This window comes from Pelodiscus sinensis, chromosome 8, assembly GCF_049634645.1.
Source record: "Pelodiscus sinensis isolate JC-2024 chromosome 8, ASM4963464v1, whole genome shotgun sequence".
NCBI lineage: Eukaryota > Metazoa > Chordata > Testudines > Trionychidae > Pelodiscus > Pelodiscus sinensis.
Genome location: NC_134718.1, coordinates 35,457,034 through 35,478,392, shown reverse-complemented (window position 1 = coordinate 35,478,392; position 21,359 = coordinate 35,457,034). Strand labels below are relative to the sequence as shown.

Below are 21,359 nucleotides of genomic sequence, written 5' to 3'. Positions count from 1 at the left end.
TCATATGAGACCCGTTCCAAACCCCTAATCATTTTAGTTACACTTCTCTGAACCTTTTCTAATGCCAGTATATCTTTTTTTGAGATGAGGAAACCACATTGGTACACAATAGTCAAGATGTGGGCGTGCCATGGATTTATATAAGGGTAATAAGGATAGTCTCTGTCTTATTCTCTATCCCTTTTTTAACAATTCCTAACATCCTGTTTGCTTTTTTGACTGCTGCTGCACATTGCATAGGACATCTTCAGAGAACTATCTACGATGAAACCAAAATCTCTGTCTTGATTAGTTGTAGCTAAATTAATCCCCAGCATATTGTATGTATAGTTGGGGTTATTTTTTCCAATGTGCATTACTTTACATTTATCCACATTAGATTTCATTTTCCTTTTTGCAGAATTCATTCAACTTCAAAAATAAAAGCATACCAAAATTGAAGGTTATGTATTAGAATTCATGTTTTGAAAGACTCCAAGAATATAAGGAGTATTCCATTTTTATGAGGCAACACAACTTCATATTATACAAGCAAACAATAACAGTGTGCCTCCCAGAGTAGTTATGGACTCAAATACAAATGTATTTTCTGCACGGCCCATAGAACAAACAGTAAAACACCTAGAAATATTTAAAAGTCGGTAGACATCCTGCCCATGACAAATCAATACATATACAATTCATGTGAATTACAGATATTATATTTAGACGTATATTTTGCTGACTCTGTGTACATTAACCTCTTATTTATTGGTTTGGCAGTAGAACTATATGGCGGCTGGAGGTATTGCTGAGAAACTGAATCCTATGAGTTTCTGACAAATCTCTCACCCTAGCCTAGGTAAGAATTTCCTATGAACCTCAAAGAGAATTTGCACCTGAACTCTGCTTCCTTGAAATCAGCTCTCAAATCCTCTTTTTAGATCCTCTCCTCAACCCTTTCCCCCAAAAGGCACAGGCATTGCTTATAGCAATGGGATTTCACTCCCAACGATGTAAACCTCCACACCTTGTTATAAACAGCCATATGCCCATTCTTTGAACATACTAAAGCTGAACAAGAAAATCCTAGAACAAAAAGTGCTGCCATTGTTCACAGGAATGCAGAATGTTACAAAACAAATGGAAAAGAGGGACTTAGGATCTGTTACAGGATAAGGAGTTGATGAATACCATCAGTGCTGTATAAATTTAATGTGTAAGTGAATTGTTTATTACTTTCCCTCCTATTTCTCCATGGAAATTTGTAGAATTTTGTGAACTGCTCTGAGCAGTGTATCACTAAGTAACTAAAATTTTAAGCTTACCTTCTATATGAAACTGTATGTGATGGAGGAATTGCTGCAGATGAATTTGAGTGTTTTTATTAATCTCTAAATTATTCTCTCTTAAAACAAAACAAAATTGCTATGGAAATTGACAGACATGTTCTAAAGAATTATGACCACAAGAGTAGTACAACTATTTTTCAACTATTTTCAGTTTTAATTTCTGTTTTTCAAAAATAAACTATATTAGAGTCCCATTTTCTTAATAAACGCCAACTTATGTCTTCAATATGCCACTTTGTAAGTTTATTAGTAATTTGCTTCAAGTATTTCAAGTTATTTAAAGTTAAAAGATTCAAAGATTAAACTGTTTAGAGCTATTTCTACAGCTCTAGTCTGGAGGGAAGATCACAAGCTATGTACATTAAAAATGTAATAATTACAACCTTTTAGAAACACATATATAACACATGGTTTTGGCCAAACACTTAAGTCCAATTGTTTTATCAAAGAAAAACAGGAGAGTTCTATTTACTAGTTACAAGAATTTCAACAGCAATGCTAAAACAATGCATTCCACATTCTTTTGCTTAGAAAAACTACCCACTGAAACCCAGGCAAATTTCATATTAGGAAATGGTTGGCAAACAGGGCACTACCCTGCCATTGCTAAGCCACATCAATAAAAATAATATTTTCTTTGAAATTCTTAGGACCATACAAATAAATCCTTTATAGTTAGAAAATGAATATTTATTTCAAACATGTACTTCATTATAAACAAGTGCATATACTTTGGGGCTTCACCCAACAATAATTCTCAACCATATACTTCTTTGCCCCAATATCCTTTCTCCCCCTTCAACATTGTACCACAAAACTTTGTAATGGCTCATTCACACTACAGTTTATTTATAACAGTGTCTCTGTTGGGGAGCAGGAGGGAATGCAACATCAGAGACTCTCTCTCAAAAACCCCCACAAACCATAGTTAAATTGCACTTCTGGTTATTTTAGCACATTCATTCTGCTGCTGAATAGATTTCAACTCCAAAGTTCATAAACAAAATTGTTGCTAGTATTCACTACAGAAACGCAAACAGTAGCAGGTAATTACACAAGTTTCATTCGCAGTATGAAGAAAGATAAGGACAACTATAATTTTACACATTACGGTTGTTATTTTAAAGGGAACATCAACATATTTTACCTAATAAAATATGCTTTTCACTTTTGCATGGAAAAGAAGGGAAACTATTTTCTGCTATAAATGATGCTATCCCTTGAATCCTAAAATGAATGCAAACAGTTTTGCAAATGCTAACCCTATCTTGCCCAATGTGAAAGTGAAGTAAATTAGCATCTTTTTCCTAGAAAGATTACAAATTTAAATGATTATGCATTGGCATTAATGCACTTTGCATCTTGTTTTCCTTAATGAACAGGAAATTAATTTCTATCTGTTTTACTACACTTGGAACACAAACTTTTTTAGGGACTCCGATTCTGATGGCAGATAATCTTGAACATAATCTTGGTATGTGTTATAGTATCTTTTTATAGTTGATTTTATAGATACTTGTACCTAAAAGGAATGGTACTTGTATCTTATGATTCTCCTATAACCTTTAACCAATACTATTTTGGCAAGACAGGAAGATTCCTAAATGCTTCTCAACCATGGCGTCCATTTGTAAGTCAGTCATACACACACATGCTTGCCCACCCACCACTTTTAAAAGAAGGTTTCTGTTCTAGGCCAAGGAAAAAATAAACCATTAATTCAAATCATTTGTGAAAATGGTCATCAACACTGTGGTCAGTATGTTAATTCTCATCAAGAGATACACTGTGATCATGCAGGCTTTCCACTCCACCAGTTGTCATTAGATAAAACATAACTGAGCATATGTCATGCAGCACCACCAGTCACTGAGTAACACAGCTGTATTTTAACTCTTAAAATACTACAGTTAGCTCTTATCTGTTTATCAGGACAAAAGACAAGGGAGCTTCTGAGTGAAGAAATCAGTAAAATAAACTGGAGGCCAAAATCTGGGAATATTCTAGCACATTGGTGATTTTGGTGTCTCCATTTTCCTAAGTAACCACAGTTTGTGCTGGCTGTTGTCCTCAAACAGTCCCATATCCCCCATCCCTACCCCTTTTAAATTACAACAAACAGCCAGTTCTGGGGGGACTAAGTGTAATCGCTTCTACACTGTGGCTTCACAGTATGACTAATATACCAACAGCTACTTTAATCCAAGCATGACATCTTTCAACACATTTCTTAGTATATTTCTAAGAGTTTCTAAGACATTTTTAAAAGTGAGAGCATTACAAAAGAAACTATTCCTTTTTCTGATATTTTAAAAGCACACGTTTTCCATGCTGAAAGCAGCTCAGATGAAACCCTTTTCTTCTGTGATCTTTGAAATTTGAATGAGACTCTCACGGCAAGACACTGCAGATAGAATCATAGACACACAGAAGACTAAAAATGCTTATCTAAAATAAAATTCAACAGTCAATTCTGTCTCATGCTATATGAGAACAGCAAAAGCACAGTGCTCAGCTAAATGTCAGCTACCCTGGGTCATCAACCAGTGACAGTTTTAACATTGCTGTCTGTGAGACAGCTCCAACATTGGCCAGTAGACTGTAAACATTTACTTAAGAGACCTCCCTCAGAGAAAAACTCACACAATATAAAATGCCTCTCCTGTTTCTGCTTATTGTCTCTGATTTCTCACCCTCAACAGATTCATGGTCCTATGTTCCTCTCCATCTTTACAGACATGGGAAGGGGAATACTGCCCAAGAACCTAGAGTAGAAAAGCTGTCTCAGTGGCTTCACTCCATTCTTTTGCTAATCCTCCAGGGGAACTTTTTTTTCTTTTTTGTGGTGAGATGGATGGCAGATGTTACAGCTGCTCATCACCGCACTGTGTTCCTCCCAACCCTTCACTTGCTCAGACTTGAGTGGATAAGTTAAACGTTATTTGTTAATCAATCATTGATTAACTCACCCCAACTGTAGTACATAAAATGCTCCATTAATCATTTAAGATGGCCATTGAGGATTCTCTTTAAAGGTCGTGCTGGCAGGCCACTAAAGGAGGCTTGTAGAGCTATTAACTGTATAGAGAACTGGAATACTAACTGATTTTGAGGACAGATCCTCTTCTAAGATCAAAGGGAAAACCCTGCTCACTTATGTGAAAATTAGGACATTCCCTGAATGTAAGCTCCAAGTTTCCAGTCCTATATGGGGTCAAAAGGATTCTTAACTAAAGAAAAAGTTTTTTTCCCAAAAAAATTCATTTCTGCATCCTTGATGCAGTGATAGTAATAAAGTGTGACTTCAAACATCACAGGACATTAATGAAAAAACCCACCACCTAAGTCAAACAACTAATGATAACGACCTTCAGAGTGGTGGATTGCCAAATTCCTTTACATTTCCAAACATAAACAGGCTGCTATCCTAGTGGCAGTGCACTGAAATACCAAGTGCACAAAAAAAACTTAAAAAACAACAAATAGACTAGTAGCACCTTAAAGACTAACAAAACAAGTGTGTAAAAGCGGCGAAGAGTCCTGTGGTACCTTATAGACTAACCAAAGTGTTGGAGCATAAGCTTTCATGGGCAAAGACCCACTTCGTCAGATGCACCTACGAAGTGGGTCTTTGACCACAAAAGCTTATTCTCCAACACTTCGGTTAGTATATAAGGTGCCACAGGACTCCTCGCCACTTTTGCAGATTCAGAGTAAGACGGCTACCCCTCTGATACAAAACAAGTGTAGAATTTGAGTTTAAACCCATTTCTCAGTCATTTGCTTCCCAGGTAAATGACATGTCTTGTGAGGTAAAGAGTATCTGCAGGTATAACAACATTCTGAGAAGAATGAAGGGTCCAATCTTCAGGAGTGCTGAGAATCCACCACTCCAGTTGAAATCAATAGGTATATCTATCCTTCAGGAGACTGAGCCATAGGCATTCAAGACAAGTGGTTGGACCTGGAGTCTAGCCTAATGGCTAGAGTATAGCCTAGTGGTTAGAGTCCAAATGGCAGAACCCAAAGTCATGTCAGAGCCAGAGAATTGGAATCAAAAGGTCAGAATTTGAATACTAGAGCCAAGAACATCACCCAAAGGTCAGAAGCAGATTACCTGGAGTCAAGGTCTATGTCTAGACTTCAGGCTTCTTTCGGAAGTAGCTTTTCTGGAAGAGAACTTCCAAAAAAACCTCTTTCCAAAAGAGAGAGTCCACACTGACAAAACACATCAAAAAAGCAATCTGCTTTTTCTAAAGATAGCGTCCATTCAGTGTGGACACTATCTTACACTTAAGCTGTGATTACTCTGTATGGAGTGGCCACCAGGGCACCTGTGCTTTCTCCTGGAGGCCTCTTCTTTCAAAAGAAAACCTTTTTCCCCATCCACTCGTGCCTTTTTCCAGAAGAACTCTTTCGGAAAAGGCATTCTTCCTTGTAGAAAGATGATTACCAATGTTGGAAAAAAACCTCTGTTCTTTTGATAGAACATGATTGCAGTGTGGACATAACTTAAGTTTTTTTCCAAAAAAATTCTGTAGTGTAGACATAGCCGGGGCGGAGGTGGGAAGAGAGGAGGAGCAGCAGAGGTGGTGATGGCTGAAGGCAGAGTAGCTGGGTAGGTACAGCTGCAGTCCCTCATTCATGATACCAGTCCATCTGACAGTACTCAATAAGGGCAGGTGCTTAGCACCTAGAATTCTCTGGAAGCAGTACTTCTCACCAAGTTCAGTCAGTACAGGTCACAGTTGTTTTATTAACCACTAGAGAATGTCATCAGGGAAAATATATCATATTAAATATAAGAGACAGAGATGCTACTATTAACAAGCCATCACTGCGCTGCCAAAAAGCCTCTTGCCAGCTGCTGAGCTTTGAAGATAACTGTTACTGGCAGCCATACAGAAGTAAAAAGGGTAGCAGTAGAACACCAATGTTGCTATTAGCTACATTGGTGCTATTACTACCACCACCCCTCCTTTTTGAGTCAGACCATCTCTAATTACACCACCACAAAATTTCTGATTGAAAGGGCCGAAATCATGAAATTTCCTATTAAAAAATGTGATGACCATGCAATTCACAAACATGGAGCATACATGTTGTAGAGCTCTAAAGATAAGAGAGCTGAATAGACAGGTGCCCTCAAAAAAGCAAGGATTGTGAAAAGTTTATGCTGTTATGATTTTAATTTTAATTTTAATTTTAATTTTAATGAAAAGCAATATTCCAAGAGAAAAAAAATGAATCCTTAAATGGAATGTGCTTTCCAAATTTTAATAATTTCAGTTTGACGTCTGTTAAAAAAACTTGCAAGATTTTTTTCAACAAAAGTAAAGTGAACTTGCTTTTCTCATTTTGTTTTCTTGATGAAATTTTTATTCAGAAATAAAAGCACTCTCAAGCTAAGACCAAACATTTAAAATGTCAATATAAAAAGTAAGAGAAAGTGGTGCTTTTACTGAAACAAACTTTTTTGGTGAGAGATAAGCTTTTTAGCTTATACAGAGCTCTTCTTCAGGTCTGGAAACTAACTCAGTGTCATAGCTAAACACAAGCTGAGATAGATTGGTTAGCATAAAAAGCTACCAGGGACCACTGCTATGCTAACCAATCTCTTATTATGTACCATAATATATGCGTATTTGGAAATAGTTTATTTATCCAGTTCCATTTGTGAACAAATGTTTCATGATAATTTCATTATTCTTATTATACTCATTCTGCTAAAATATCCAAGCATTATTTTTAAGCTGTAATAGTCAATGTAGGACAATTACATTTCTGCTAGCAAGTCTATGGGATGCATGTTATATATTGTGGTTAATTACCATGTATAAAAAAACCCATGCTCATTATCAGAGAATGAAATTTGGACTCCAGAATGAATGAACCTGAGGATCTGGGCCTATATATTTTATGCAGTTTTCCCTTGTATCATACAGAGCTTCAAGAACAGAATCAAATCTCTCACCACTATAAGCAGTGTAAAAGTTATAGATCACTCTTTTATAAATTAGGCATTGCAGTGCATGTAATTAATGTAGGGCTCAATCTGTATCAGGATGTGAAAGATAGTCAATATAATGAAAAACACAAAAAAATGGTATGATATCAAAAGAGATCTAGCAGCTTGCACTAACTATCTCATCAAGCTTTACTTGCACGATCTGCATGCGCGCGTGCACACACACACACACAGAAGTATACCTATTACTAGTCTTAATGTATCATTTACTTTGACTAACATGAATGGTGGGATGGTCTATATATTGTCTGGATAATATTCGTGAGGAAATCTGAACAATCACTTCAGGGAGGTCAAAAGTGGTGTGAATGATGTGAATTCCTATTATATCTGGCACTAATAGTGATCCATTAGTGATGTTGGCAGTGAGGCTGACCATCAACAGATCCTAATAAGAATGGAGCAAGTGAACGACCATATTACAGTCCCATGACAATGGGAACTATGCCAAAACCAACAAAGGAAGTCAGCGTCAGATTAAAAAAGCAAGGATTGACTTGTGAGGCTACCCCATGAGGGTGATCCAACGTAAAACTTGAAACCACCAGGCTTCCTGAACTATAGTTAACAAAAGCTTGGCTGGACCAGCATTTTATTCATCAGCATTCACTATGGTATATTTTGTGGTTCATTTCCAATTAAATCTTCAGAACTTAAGTCCTGTCTTCTCTACGTGGATATCAGAGCTATCACGGTGCTTTGAAAAAATAATATGTACATGGAAGGGCAGAATTCTTCCCTCATTAAAATTCACTTATTCCAATTATGCTTTCAGTGTCATTTGAAGCATGGTAGCATCTTAATGTGCTAAATGTATTAGTAAAAGACATTAATATAAAATTATACACATCCAAATAATCTTCCATTTATACAATATAGTCCAGTGGTTCTCAACCAGGGTTACATGTACCCTCAGAGTACTCAATGGTCCTCCAAAGGGTACTCATCTAATCTAGATCATTTTTTCTCAACATGGGGATTACAGCACTGGGGTTGGGGTCATGAGATGAGTTATGGGGAGCTTGCAATCACAGAGTCAGCATGAGGGGGTCACAATCAGGGCAATGGCCTGGGGCCCCACACCACAGACGGTCATGTAAAGCTAAGTTACATACTTTAGCCCCAGGCTCACAAGTGAAAATCAGACTTAAGTACCACAATGAAATATAAGTACAACATTTATATTCCAATTGATTTATTTTATAATTTCATGGTAAAAATGAGAAGTAAGCAGTTTTGCAGTAATAGTATGCTGTGATACTTTTGTATTTTTATAGCTGATTTTGTAAGCAAGTTTTCAAGTGAGATGAAACCTTGAGTATACAAAACAAAACAAACCTCCGGAAAAGGGAACAGAAGTCTGGAAAAGTTGAGAGCCACTGGTAAAATGTAGTAGACATCATCATTCAACAATTAATATTTAGTAAGCTTTTCCACACATTTGGATCTGAGATATTGTAACTATTTCTAAGTATAAGAAGAAAAAGTGGTATCTCAGACATTACAGTATGGTAACTGGTGTCAGTTGGTTACCTTTTGATTGTGACTACCATATTGAAATCACACAATCTTAAATTTAGCGAAAAACTTAAAAATCAACAAATAGTCTAGCAGCACCTTAAAGACTAACAAAACATGTAGATGGTATCATGAGCTTTTGTGGGTGCCACCCATTTCTTCAGATGACTGGAGTATTAGAACTCCAGATCCAAGAATAAATAAGGGTGTAGGGGGGAGGAGGAAAAAAAAGAGAAAAAAGAAAGGGGGAAAAAGAGAGAGAGGGGGTACATCTACACTAGCCCCCTAAATCAATCTAGGGAGGCTAATGAGGGCAACCAGAATTGCAAATCAAGCCCAGGATTTAAATATCCCGCGCTTGACTTGCATGTTCCTGGCTGGTCGCCATTTTTAGAAATTGACTAGCCCGAAGTAACTGTCCGCGTCTACACGCAGCAGTGAAATGGGATTCCAATTTAAAGCCCCTAATTCGAATTAGCTGGTAAACCTCAAGAGCCATGGAGATGGCCTGGCCCACACTACTTCCCCTGGCTCCCCTTTGCTGCAAAGGGTGAACCGGAGTGGCCAGTTGGCAGGTTTCTCAGATTGTTTTTGTGTACCACTTTGAGAAACACCGCTCTAGAGTGTAACTAAAATAGAGATACAGATATGTGCCTGAACCCGTTTCATAAAATTCCTTGAAAGATTTCTGGTTGTATTCCAATACCGAACAAAAAATCAAAATTTCCAAGCACTGAAAAGTGACAGAAAGAAAGAAACTTTTGCTCTCTCATTAGCTTTAGTTTGGTTTAGTCCTTGAGAGAAGAGTTCAGAAAATCAAAGATTACAATGTAATTTGTCCTAAGGCTGCAGCAAAAAAAGTTTATGATATGGTTATTTAGTTGAGGTATATGTATTTATCCAGGGGTTTTAATTTATTTGTGAATTTGCTTGTTTTAATATTACTTCACTGCTCCTTCCACAATATCCTTTTCCAGAGAGAAAGTGGTATGAAACCTTCGCAGATTCCCATGTTAAAACTTCTATTTTCAGGGAAGTTCAGTTGGGTATAGCAAATGTCTCCTCTTGCAAAGAATAAAAATCTTTGAATTTTGCTCTTCCCTGGAGTGGAACTCACTAGAGGTGAAGCCTGGCAGGTCCATACTCTAATAATATTCTTCACATAGTTTTACAAAATCTGACAGTTCATATTTTCCTTAAAGGCAGGTTCCAGACAAGAGGGAAATCAAAAAATCAAAATTGTAAATTATTGCAAAATCTCTTTTGAACTCCAAGAAATGTAAAATGAACAGTGAATGGGAAACAGCCTTTTCTAGCACCATCTATTTCCCTTTGTGTTTCAAAAGTTATACATGTCATACAGGCATCACAATAAAATGAAAATTCCAATATCAGTGCTATGGGAAAAAAAATCAATGAAAATAGACTTGTGAACAGACTGCCTTGACTGAATGGTGTTTGTATGAAGCTGAGTAGTTTCTTACCCTGGCATGGGTACACTTCATTTTTTTCCCCTGGCTTTTACAAGGCAGATAATAAAATGTGCTTTGTACATGGTTCATTTGCCATTGCTAAGTTTATACTATGCTGTCTCATAATACACCTGTTTTTCTTGGATTAAAGAACTCTGGGAGACAAAATGCAACACGACAGATAAGGAGCATATCGTTCATGATTTTCTATGCAATAGTGCTAAGAGCATTTCAAAAATTGGGAGATGATATTGATACAAATACTGTGGGCCCTTTGTTCAAGTGGGCAAACAATAGTTAATCCTTTACTTCTCTTGGGCTTTTGGAATAAAATATATTATTTGTAACATATAATAGCTTAATAAACCATCTATCACACCTTGAAGGCATGAAATTTAGGCAAAAGACTGTGTTCAAGCTACTGTGGGGCAGATGTTTACGTTTTCAACTATTATTTATTTACATTTGAGTAATTATGCCATTTTTCCAGATTAACTGCATGTTTCATTCTCCTCTTAATACAAGCTTCCTTTTGTGGGGGACCTTTAGTACTTGAAAGTGGAGAAATATTCCTTCTTAAAGGTGCCTAGGGTAGTGTTTAGTTTTGCCAAAATTATGGTGGGGTTATCAGACCTCTTTTCTTAATGTTAAAATGAGCCCCTAGATACAGAACCTGTCCCTTCTTGCCGCTGAAGCCACTTACGAAAAGGGTTACAATAACAAAACTAGGATCAGCAAATTGCATCTTCTATGTTACTGGGTGGAGTTTTGGCATCCTGGAATGGAGAGGCATCCACGAGGGCATGATTTTCATGTTTGGTGGTATAGAAAACAGCTTTCCCTGAAACTTGTCCATCAGCAGGAGCAAGTGGCTATCATGGGACTTTAGTTTTCTTCAGCTGACTTTGTAGTTTAGAAGAGCAACAGATTAAGCTAGAAGAACCTCACATAATTATATTCAACTTTTGAAAGTGTGATGGTGGGAAAAGCAGGCTGAGATAATGACACCATTATCAGCCATCCATTTGTTAGCTTCTCATGAGAAGATTTACAGCTTTCTGTCATACTGTCTCTTAAATATGGAACAATCTCCATGTGTAAAGCCTCTATATTCTGCTCCTCCACATTTCTACATAAAAAAACCACTCTACTGTGATACCTTTTGTAAATCAGTTAAACATTGGCTGTTGTGCTACCAAGGGGGCCAACAGAATTGCTGGACCCCTTGGCAAGTAAAAGGGTAAACAGCTCCATGCTCCCAGAAGGAGTATTTCACTCCTCTCTCAAGTGTTATTTTCTTTTCCCCACCTCATTTCTCCTGTTTCCTCTCTCTTTTCCCCCTTTTTATTTAGTAAGCCTGGCTTAAGTGGCCCATGCTGCTATTTTGCAGCACTGCTATGCCCATGTGACCACTGAGGCAGTTAAAAGCAATGCCCTAAAGAGCCCTATGTTATTACAAGCTTGTCAGTCTGTGAGTGGCTGATGAGATATGCTGTGCTTTTGTTTTTCTGTCAGGTGTAGTTGCACTTAGGAGTCAGTGCCAGACACAGAATTGTGTTTTCTATTTTTGCTGCTCTTTTCTTTCCCCGTTTTTGTGTGCTCATCCTGTTCTTCCTTTAAGGAAACAGGATTGGACTTTAACAGAAACCACAAAGCAGCTTCAGACCATCTCGGCTTACTTCTCTTTTCCCCGAAAAGGATAGCTCATGCCATCTAAAAGATTGCCGAACATGCATTTCTCCCCTTATTAAAATGTTCTACAGCTAAAGGGAAAGGGAATAAAAGATATTATTAAAATGAAAGACTTACTTCATACTTTACACTTAAAAAGCTCTATTTTGATTTCTTTTTCCATATCATTAATGAAAGATGCATTTTTTCCACAGAATTCTATACTTAAAACTCCGAGTAAAGTTTACATAGCACATGTAAAGTGACAGAGTCGCGCTGACAGTTTTCGCTCTAGAGGTGCATTAATTCCATTAACACAAAAGACCCCCTATATTAATAAAATATTTTAAAGCAATCAGCATTTCTGATTGAACAAGGATTTCACTATTACTTCGCATAATTATAATCACCAATATATTTAATACCTATTAGTTCTGGTCAGATTGTTATTATGCAAATTATTTTAACTATATTTTAAATTGTAAATGTGATTTTTATTATTTGTTACTAATACTTTGCACCTGCAGTCTATAATACTTATATTCACATTGTGGTTGTCCAAGGGCTTGTTTACATATTGTAGCAAAGTTCCCCTTGGGTGTGTGGCTATAATGCATACTAACTTACTGCATTCTAACTTCTAAAGTAGGACTACATTAACTCAAAGAAGGTACCTTTCAGAGTACACAAGTAGGGTCAGAATGAGGCAATCGGAGCGCTCTACAAATCACACCCCTTTAGTGTACTCTCTACAAATCACACCCCATTAGTGCAGTACACTAGCCCTAAGATATTTGCCCTTGAATATGTAAGCCCTGAGATTTGTAAAGTAATAGGTAGCTGAATTTCTTAACTTATAAATGCTTCTTATCTGTTTGAAGATGTGCAGGTGAAAGAGAATCTTATTAATCATGCTGCTACCTCATTTTCCAAAGAATAATTTGCTTAAAGTCCCCATTGCATTACACTTTTTACTTCAAAAAATGCAAAATAAAGTACTTAGGATGAAAAAATTGCATGAATTCGTTTAGATTTTTAGGAGTTTTTTGGCTATGGCAGAAAATTGTTCAGTAATTCAATTCAAGTTGAACAGAAATTGATTTGCATTTTAAAAATAAATAGCCCAACATTATGCTAATATAGGTACATTAATTTTCATGCAGTCTTCTGAAAATGTATTTGGTAGACTTTTCCTGAACATTTTGATATAACTTATTGCAAGTGGTATTTCACAAGGGATTTACCAACCGTTCTGGGGAACATACAAAATGAACTTCTTGTGATGAAGTGGAACTTTTCAGTAATGCTTTTAATCAATTTTACGTGCACCTCAGTTTCCCTCAAAACTTCAGTGGGGGCAAAAAGAGATAACTGTGCTCCTTGAAAGACACAGGAAACACACATGTCTATGTCTCTATGCTGACTTGGTGCAATGAGAGAGTAATTGAAGAACTAGTTGAAACTGGCCCAAACAAACAGAGACAATAGAAATTCCAAGTGACTAACCAAAACCTCTTAGGGGAAAGCTGAGCAGTCTGGCAGAGATGTTTTAAACACCACATGGTCTTGTATGAAGAACAAAGGCCTGTGAGGCTCTGGAAGAAGGGGATGTTTTCTATTTGAGCTGATTAAGGAAGAGTAACAGACAGACAGACAGACTGAAAATGCAGTTCACTACAGTTTGACTTGTTCTGGATTCAACAGAATGGACTATTCTTTAGCCTGTATTTCTCTAGGCTCACTTCCTCTCTGCAGGGTTGACAGTCACCACAGACCCAGGGGCAAGGTGCGGGGCGAGGCTTTTGGGCAGACTGGGTGGGGCCGAAGGCAGTCAGCACTTAGCGCTTCCTAGAGCCAGGGCACATTCCCCCAGCCCTCAAAGTCATGAAGACCAGCCTCCTGCTGCTCCATTAGCAATTCAAAGGTGCTTACAGTGGTGGAGGCTGCGAGCTCTAGGTCCCTTTGAATCTCTGGGCCCCAGGGAAATTGGTCCCTTTGTCCCCCCTGTTGACAGGCCTACTTCCAATACTGTGTTCCTGTTAAACACTAAATATTACTCAGTTTTAAGAGCGCAGCTTGGGTGTCACAATAAATATTTTAATTCCTGGTAAAGACTTACTCTTCAGAGACCATTCTCAGTTGGTTTCACTGGGCAGAGATCATGGTATGAAACAGGAGTTCTGAAGCCCAGTACCTCAGCCTAATATATGGTAAGACTATGTGGTCTATGTGGAGCAAGAACTCTGTGAGATGCAGTACACTAAAGGGGTTCCCTCCAAGGGAATGTTTAGAAGCTAAGGTATTTCATGAATCCTGCCGATCCATGACCTCTCCTCAAGCTCTTAGCAGAGCTATAGTATGTACACATACAAGTCACAAAAGCGCTTGTCCTGCCTTCTGAAAATAAAAAAAAAACACTCTGTTCAATTACTGTTGTTGAGGTTTCTTATGCAGTTGCCCATTTAGGTTCTTTTAGAAAGTTACAAAGACTTTAGGTGATATATACCGTACTTTCCGGCGTATAAGACGACTTTTGATGTTAAAAATATCCCCCAAAAATCAGGGGTCGTCTTATACGCCGGGTATACAGCTTTGCGGCTTTGCAAAGCCTCGGGGGAAGCCTCAGAGGCGTGGGACCCCGCCGCCGCTGCGGCTTTGCTCCCGGTGCCTCTGGTCTGCTGGGGACCGTCTCCAGCAGACCAGGGATACCGGGAGCAAAGCCGGGGAGGTGGAGGGGCGCTGGGGTATAAGACGAAACCCTATCTTTTAACTAAAAAATTAGGGGGTCGTCTTATACGCCCAGTAGCCTTATATGCCGGAAAATATGGTAATTAAAATGTGCCTTTTAATTTTTAACCCTTAGAAGTACAGTGAGTATCAAGTCTCAATTACTCTTTTTGGTAAAGTGATAGAGAAATAAGAGTAGCTGCATACATAAAAAGAGGACAGCTACAGTCAATTGGTGAAACAAGGAGCTTCACTGGGGAATGCGAGGTTTAGTCAATAAAGTGTTACATTACTTAGTAAATGGTAGACTATTTAGTAGAATGACCAGCAATCTTCCAAGTGAAGAACAAGCAGAGACTCAGTAGACGTGAGCACTTTTCTCCAAGAAAAGACTATTTTAACCACCTGCAGCCAAAGTATGATCTCAGAACACTGGGCAACACTTGATGCTGAGATTATTCATGACTATCGTAGGTCATACTTGTATAGCAGGATTCACTTAGCTGTTGGAGTCAACCAAAGTTTTGAGAGATGCCCATTTCTCTATCAGACCTAATGAGACAATAAAGCTCTCATCTTGGGAGTCTGAATGAGACAAATGAAGTTGCTTCAACTGAAGGAGATTTTTTTCATTCTTTGTGAGATACTGGAAGACATGCATAACTGTTCAAAACCCTCAACTAGACCTGAGGTTGCCAGTGGGGTCCTTAAACTTTAGGGTTGAATAGCATTGGGATAAAACTCTTGGTCAGACACATGGCCAGGAGACCATAAGAAACTTTTATTGTGAAATCCAGGCTAATGAATGAAGTGAATGCTATCCTGCTCCTAGCTCCTCAGCCACAAAGGCCTATAATAATCTGGTTCATAGAATCATAGAGCTGGAAGAGACCTCAGGAGGTCATTAAGTCTAGACCCCTGCCCAAGGCAGGACCAATCCCAACTAAATCAATGCAGGAAGGGCTTTGTCAAGCCGAGACTTAAATAACTCATGTTGACTCATGTTATTCCACTTTCAGCATATGTGCGGTAAAAATTATGGGCCCATTCCTGACCCATACTATTCTGTTTTCAGGCCTTTCCCAATTAGAAGCCCATTTCTACTACACAGGAATACACCAGAACAAAACCTTCAAAGCTCCTCACTTCCTGCTCATGGTGCCTGCTAATTTTGGTACTGTGCCAATTTAAGGTATGTCTAGACTTATTTTCACTTTTGAAAGAAATATGTGAATTTGGAAGTAATTTGCATGTCTTCTTCCGATCACCTTTTAGAAAGTTTTTTTCAAAAAAGCAAGCAGTTTAGATGCAGATCTTTTGAAAAAAAAACCCTTTTTTTTCCCCAAAGAACCTGTAAACCTCAATTTTTGTGGAAGAAGATTCTTTTGAAAAAAGGGATTTTTTTCAAAAGAACCCCATCTAAACTGCTTGCTTTTTCAAAAAAAACTCTTTTGAAAAAGCGATTGGAAGATGATATTCAAATTACCGCTGAATTTGCATATCTTCATTTGAAAGTGAAAGTAAGTCTAGATGTACCATTACAAAAAGAATATGTATAGACTTAGTGAAGTTGGAGGAGAATACAGCACACATTACCAAAATTACATTGTAACTGTTGGGTATACAATAAGATCTAAAGCAGTAATATAAATAGCAAAAAGTACTTCCAAGTTAGAGGGAATTTTCTGTGATCTGAAATCAGGGATCAATTTTACAAACAGACTGTACAAAAAGAAATATTAGCTCAAGAAAAGAACATCAGGATCACTGCCTATTGTTATTAAATTGATATTTTGGTACAATGGTTCAATTACTTCTAGAAAAGATTGTTTACTACTTTGAATGTTTAGGGAGTATCAAGTTTGTTTAACACATTTCACACCTGAATCCACAAACTTGGAATGTAAAATATTGATTTTTATCATTAAACTTAATTGACAGTTACATAAAAAACTGAATGGATTGCACTGCCACCTTCCTCGAAGAGATCCCTGTAATATACCCTCGACATAATCCAGAATAATGAATAGCTGAGTCATCACTGTCCTCCAATTTGGAATGCCCTTTACTATGTCAGCGGCTGAATCAGGATGCCTGAGGCAGAGCAGCTGGGGTGCTGCTGGGTTGCTCCAGTAACACCGAGGAGCTGCGCTACTGGAACAACCCAGCTGCTCTGCCCCAGGCATCCCCAAGTCAGCCGCTGCTGAAACTGACCAGCGGCTGACTACAGGAAGCCCGAGGCAGAGTTGCTCTGCCCCAGGCTTCCTGGAATCAGCCGCTGATCAGTTTCAGCAGCAGCTGACTTGGGGACGCCTGGATTTCTTAAGTTGAATCTTTATGTAAGTCAGAACTGGCGTCCAGATTCAGCCGCGGTTGAAACTGATCAGTTTCAGCAGCGGCTGACGCCAGTTCCAACTTACATACAGATTCAACTTAAGAACAAATCTACAGTCCCTATCTTGTACGTAACCCGGGGACTGCCTGGACACAGTAATCCTAGTGGAGGCCGCATGTGGTAATAATTTCTCTGCAGTACTCTGTAAGCTAGAAATGATCCCTGCCAACACCAAAGTAAAAAATCAATTTTTTCAGCTAGCTTCACTACATGTACCACCTATGTCACCAGAATTAGTAAAACCATCTCTATTTACTATTGTATACTGTGTTTTACTCCTAAAAAGAGATAACTGAATAAAGATAACTCTGCAAAGTAGTTTGGTGGTTAAGGTATATAGGGACCTAACAGTTAATTTAACTGCTATTAAACTACCTGTCAGATAGTGTCTTCAGGATTCTTATTTCAAATGTCACTACATATTTTATTTCCAGACGATTTTTTAATTAAGTAATTTTATGGAAAAATTTAATTTCTAACTTAGAAAACTTTCAGTTTTAGGTCCTGCATAATAAGAAATTGCTTCTTGAGAAATGAAGAACCATTCATTGGCAAACCAGGTATAGAAGATGCCATTAAAGTCAGATTTTACCTACACTTAACATTCTGCTAGCATTTGATAAACCACAGTAATTTCTCTGTGCTAAGTAGGACATGTACTCTTTTTTCAATAGCATAAGCAAGGAAATGATTCCTCCTCCCTATACCTTCTGCGCCAATACAAAAAATAAAAATTGCTTTAGATGATTTACATAAAGGCCTATAGGAGAGAGAACTGTCCATTTGTAATCTTCTTCATGCAACACAGCATTAAAAATCAATATTAAAATGATACAATTTAAATAAAATCAGTATATTGAATATTCCCTGCTGCCATTGATTACTTTACATAAGCAAGACACTGTCAAAACAACTCATCCATATGCAAACATATCTGATTAGTTCAAAGACCCATTTTTCACAGGGACACCAGAGCAATTCATCTTACACTGTAAAGCTCAGGAAAATCCTTTGCTACTAAGAAAAAAAGCTAGCAAGGAGGACTGTGTTTTCTGTGATCTAAGAAAAGTCTGACAGCTCCCATCTAGATCATAGGTGTTAATTTTAAGATGTCTGAAATAGAATATAGGCTCTAAAAGGATGAAAAATGAAGTTCCTATGTTGCATATTACAATGTCCATTTGTCTAGTTATGCTTGACATTTTGTCTATCATAGTGTAAATTCCCTAGAGGAAAGAGACTACATCTTATTCCCTCAAGAGGATAGACAACTGACTGAGGACTAAGGGGGGGGAGAACCTGATGCAATGCCCAAATGAGTCATTTTACAAATAAACATCACTAGAAATAACTTATAATTATCACTGCTTCTCCTTAAAAAAAAGCACAAAACTCCAAAGCTGTTTATTTTTTGTCTTATTAACTCTTATTGTACTTCTCCAATTGCCCAGGGAATCTTTAAATACCATTTCACCATAATAGAAATATACCTGAGGAATTTATAAGAAATTTGAAAGCTGAATGCACATGCCGAAAGCTGTTAATCTTGCTACAGAGTGTATGTATTGATTATATCAGGGTTCTGTTGGACAGGGTAGATATCATTACTAAGCAATAAGAATTTTTGATGAAGGCTGTAAATGCATTTCAAAGCGGTTGCCAGCTTAGGAGGTAGTGTGGGTAGGGTTACCAGGTGTCCAGTTTTCTACCAGACAGTCCGTTTTTTGCGCCTTCTGTCCAGTAGACAAATTCAGAAAATACTGGACATGTGCAATGTCAGGTATTTACTGAATTTCCGGCTGGGTGCCGGACGGAAGCCTGGCGGGGGTGGGGGAGTGACTGGGAGGTGGGCCGCAATTGGCACTGGGAGACCTGTGGTCGCGTACAAAAGCCAGGTGGGGTGGGGCGGAGGCCGGGACTCCCAGCCACTCCTCCCGCCCGGCTTCTGCACAAAACCAGAGGCTTCCAGCGCCAATTGTGGCCCCGCCTCCCAGCTGGGAGCCTCTGGTTGCATGCAGAAGCCAAGCGGGGGGACTGGCTGGGAGTCCCAGCCAGTGCACCCGCCCCCACCTGTCTTCTACTAGCAACTAGAGGGAATGCCTCCTAGGGGCACGGACTGTTGGACTCCGGCTGCGGACAGTGGCTGCACGCCTCCCCCCGCCGGCTCTGCTTCCCACCCCCCTCTTCCTCCCGGCCAGCCCCACAGCCCCCGACCTCCCCGCCTGCCAGCCTCGCCTCCCGCCCCCTTCCTCCCAGCCAGCCCCTCCCTCCTCCCAGCTGGTCTCTTTCCTTCTCTTCTCCCCCCCCTCATGATCAAGTGTGTCTGGTATTTTGGGAGGGGTCTACCTGGTAACCGTGAGAGAGAGAGAAAGAGAGAGAGAGAGTGTGTGTGTGTGTGTAAATCTATAGCTATACCAGGATATAAACTGTGTGCCAGTAAAATGAAATAGCACAATCTGTATATTTACTAGCATTCAACTGCCTTTGTGCTTTAATGTAAGACTTACATTAGGAATACGTGAATGGTTTAGATAATGAATCATTTAAAATAAGCAACATTTTTCAATGTTCAAATTGGCTCTATTGCAGTATCTTCGGGAGGAAAAAAGCCCTCTCTACCAGCCAGTGGAAAATATGATTCTGGTCAGGTAGGAAATGGCAGAAATGAGCATTTTCTTCCCTTGTGTGCATGTGAATTTCATTGCATAAGCTCTGATGCCCACTATTTTTGGATGGGAAATATAGTCAGGTTCATTTTGGAGCATGGCTGTTTAAATACTTGAATTCAGCTGGCCAACCACACAGAAAGGGTGAAAAATAATTAAAAACACAAACTATGGGAAAGCATTCCCCGAGTATTGAAAAGTACACCAGAAAAGCAGTTAGTACCATTTGGGCTATATGCAGGCAGAAACAAGATGAAGCTATGAGCTTAAACATTACAAAAATAATGTACTTAGAACCATATAGGGCTAATAGACCTAAATCAGGCATCTCTTTCTCATTGTGCTAGGAGCTGTACACAAAAGGAAAAAGATGAGCCACACTCCCAAAAGCTTACAATGTTGACTTGATGTGAGACAACAAGATGAAACAATCAGAGGTTAAGTGAGAAAGAAAAGGTAGCAGTTAAACTATGTAACTAAAATAATAAGCAGCAATTGCAGCATGTCAAGTGCCCAGCTAATTGAAATTGGAGAGTGGCAGTGTTTACATCAAGATCCAGATCCAAACTTTTTCAGTTTGATACTGCTCATAGTTAGTGATCCAGTATACCTACATTATTATCAACAAACAGCAAACTAACCATATTACATGCAACAGTGTTGTTCATTTTAGGTAGAGGAATAATTATTGTTCATCACCATACACTACTTTCTATTATCACTGTATACTGTGCCAACTTATGCTTTACAATGTAAGTCATTTGGGAGTGGAATAATTTACTAACTTGGCACAGTTCTCCATCTCTGTGGCATCATTTGTACTTACATGGCTCTACAAATAAACAAATACTAACAATGACAATAAATCTATTCAAAAAGACCCTGATGGCACACCTGTCTCATAGCCTCAAAACTTTTATGACTGCCATTAAAAAGTCAATAAAAAGGTATAAAAACTAAACAAGGAGAAAAATTATTCTATTCATCCACATGTTCTAAACAAAGAGAAATGAATGGTTTATCCACATTTCAACCAGGTATACACCTACTGCTACATTGTGTGTTATCTTATATCTTTTTCTAGATATTAATATATTTCAAGGGGGGAAAAGAGTAAAAACTAGATGTCTGTGATATCAAAAGGGGAACACAATGAAAAGAATCAGGGCAGACATCACAGTATCATAGTTTCTATTTTTCCTCTACTTTCAGATCTGCAATTTATACAAGGCCTTATATAATAACCATAACCATAAAAGCCCCCAAACAATTATCCTAATGCCTTTTTTATTCAGAATAGTTATGTCTTTAAAAAAGGAAACCATCCCAAATATATAAACAAAACAATCAGAATAAGTTACACTGCCAAACCCTGCAAACAGATTCCGAAAGATGGGAATCTGTACAATTTTAAGTGGACCTTGACACCAATTACCTCTCCCCAGCCTCCAAAATTGCAGTTCTAGTTAGGTTGAGAAGACCAAAAAGTCATCCCAGAGAAAAGAAACAGAGACAAAAGTGGTTGATTCCTTTACCCTGGGTCCATAGTCC

At 38.3% G+C, this 21,359-nt stretch overlaps 1 protein-coding gene and 1 long non-coding RNA gene across 11 annotated transcripts in view; one reads left to right on the top strand and one right to left on the bottom strand.

Annotated features, from left to right (window-relative positions):
* The window catches only part of PCDH15 (protocadherin related 15), a 1,467,631-nt gene that overhangs the window by 1,263,094 nt on the left and 183,178 nt on the right, over window positions 1-21,359 (bottom strand). The gene's annotated exons all lie outside the window — the stretch shown is intronic.
* Window positions 1-21,359, top strand: part of LOC112546455 (uncharacterized) — a 95,991-nt gene that overhangs the window by 34,092 nt on the left and 40,540 nt on the right. For 2 of the 4 annotated variants that reach the window (XR_012905615.1, XR_012905616.1), the window contains exons 2-5: window positions 763-841; window positions 17,638-17,702; window positions 19,732-19,790; window positions 20,156-20,264. This is a non-coding gene — a long non-coding RNA (uncharacterized LOC112546455). The remainder of the gene's footprint in view (window positions 1-762; window positions 842-17,637; window positions 17,703-19,731; window positions 19,791-20,155; window positions 20,265-21,359) is intronic. The other 2 variants (XR_012905617.1, XR_012905618.1) reach the window with 2 other exon arrangements.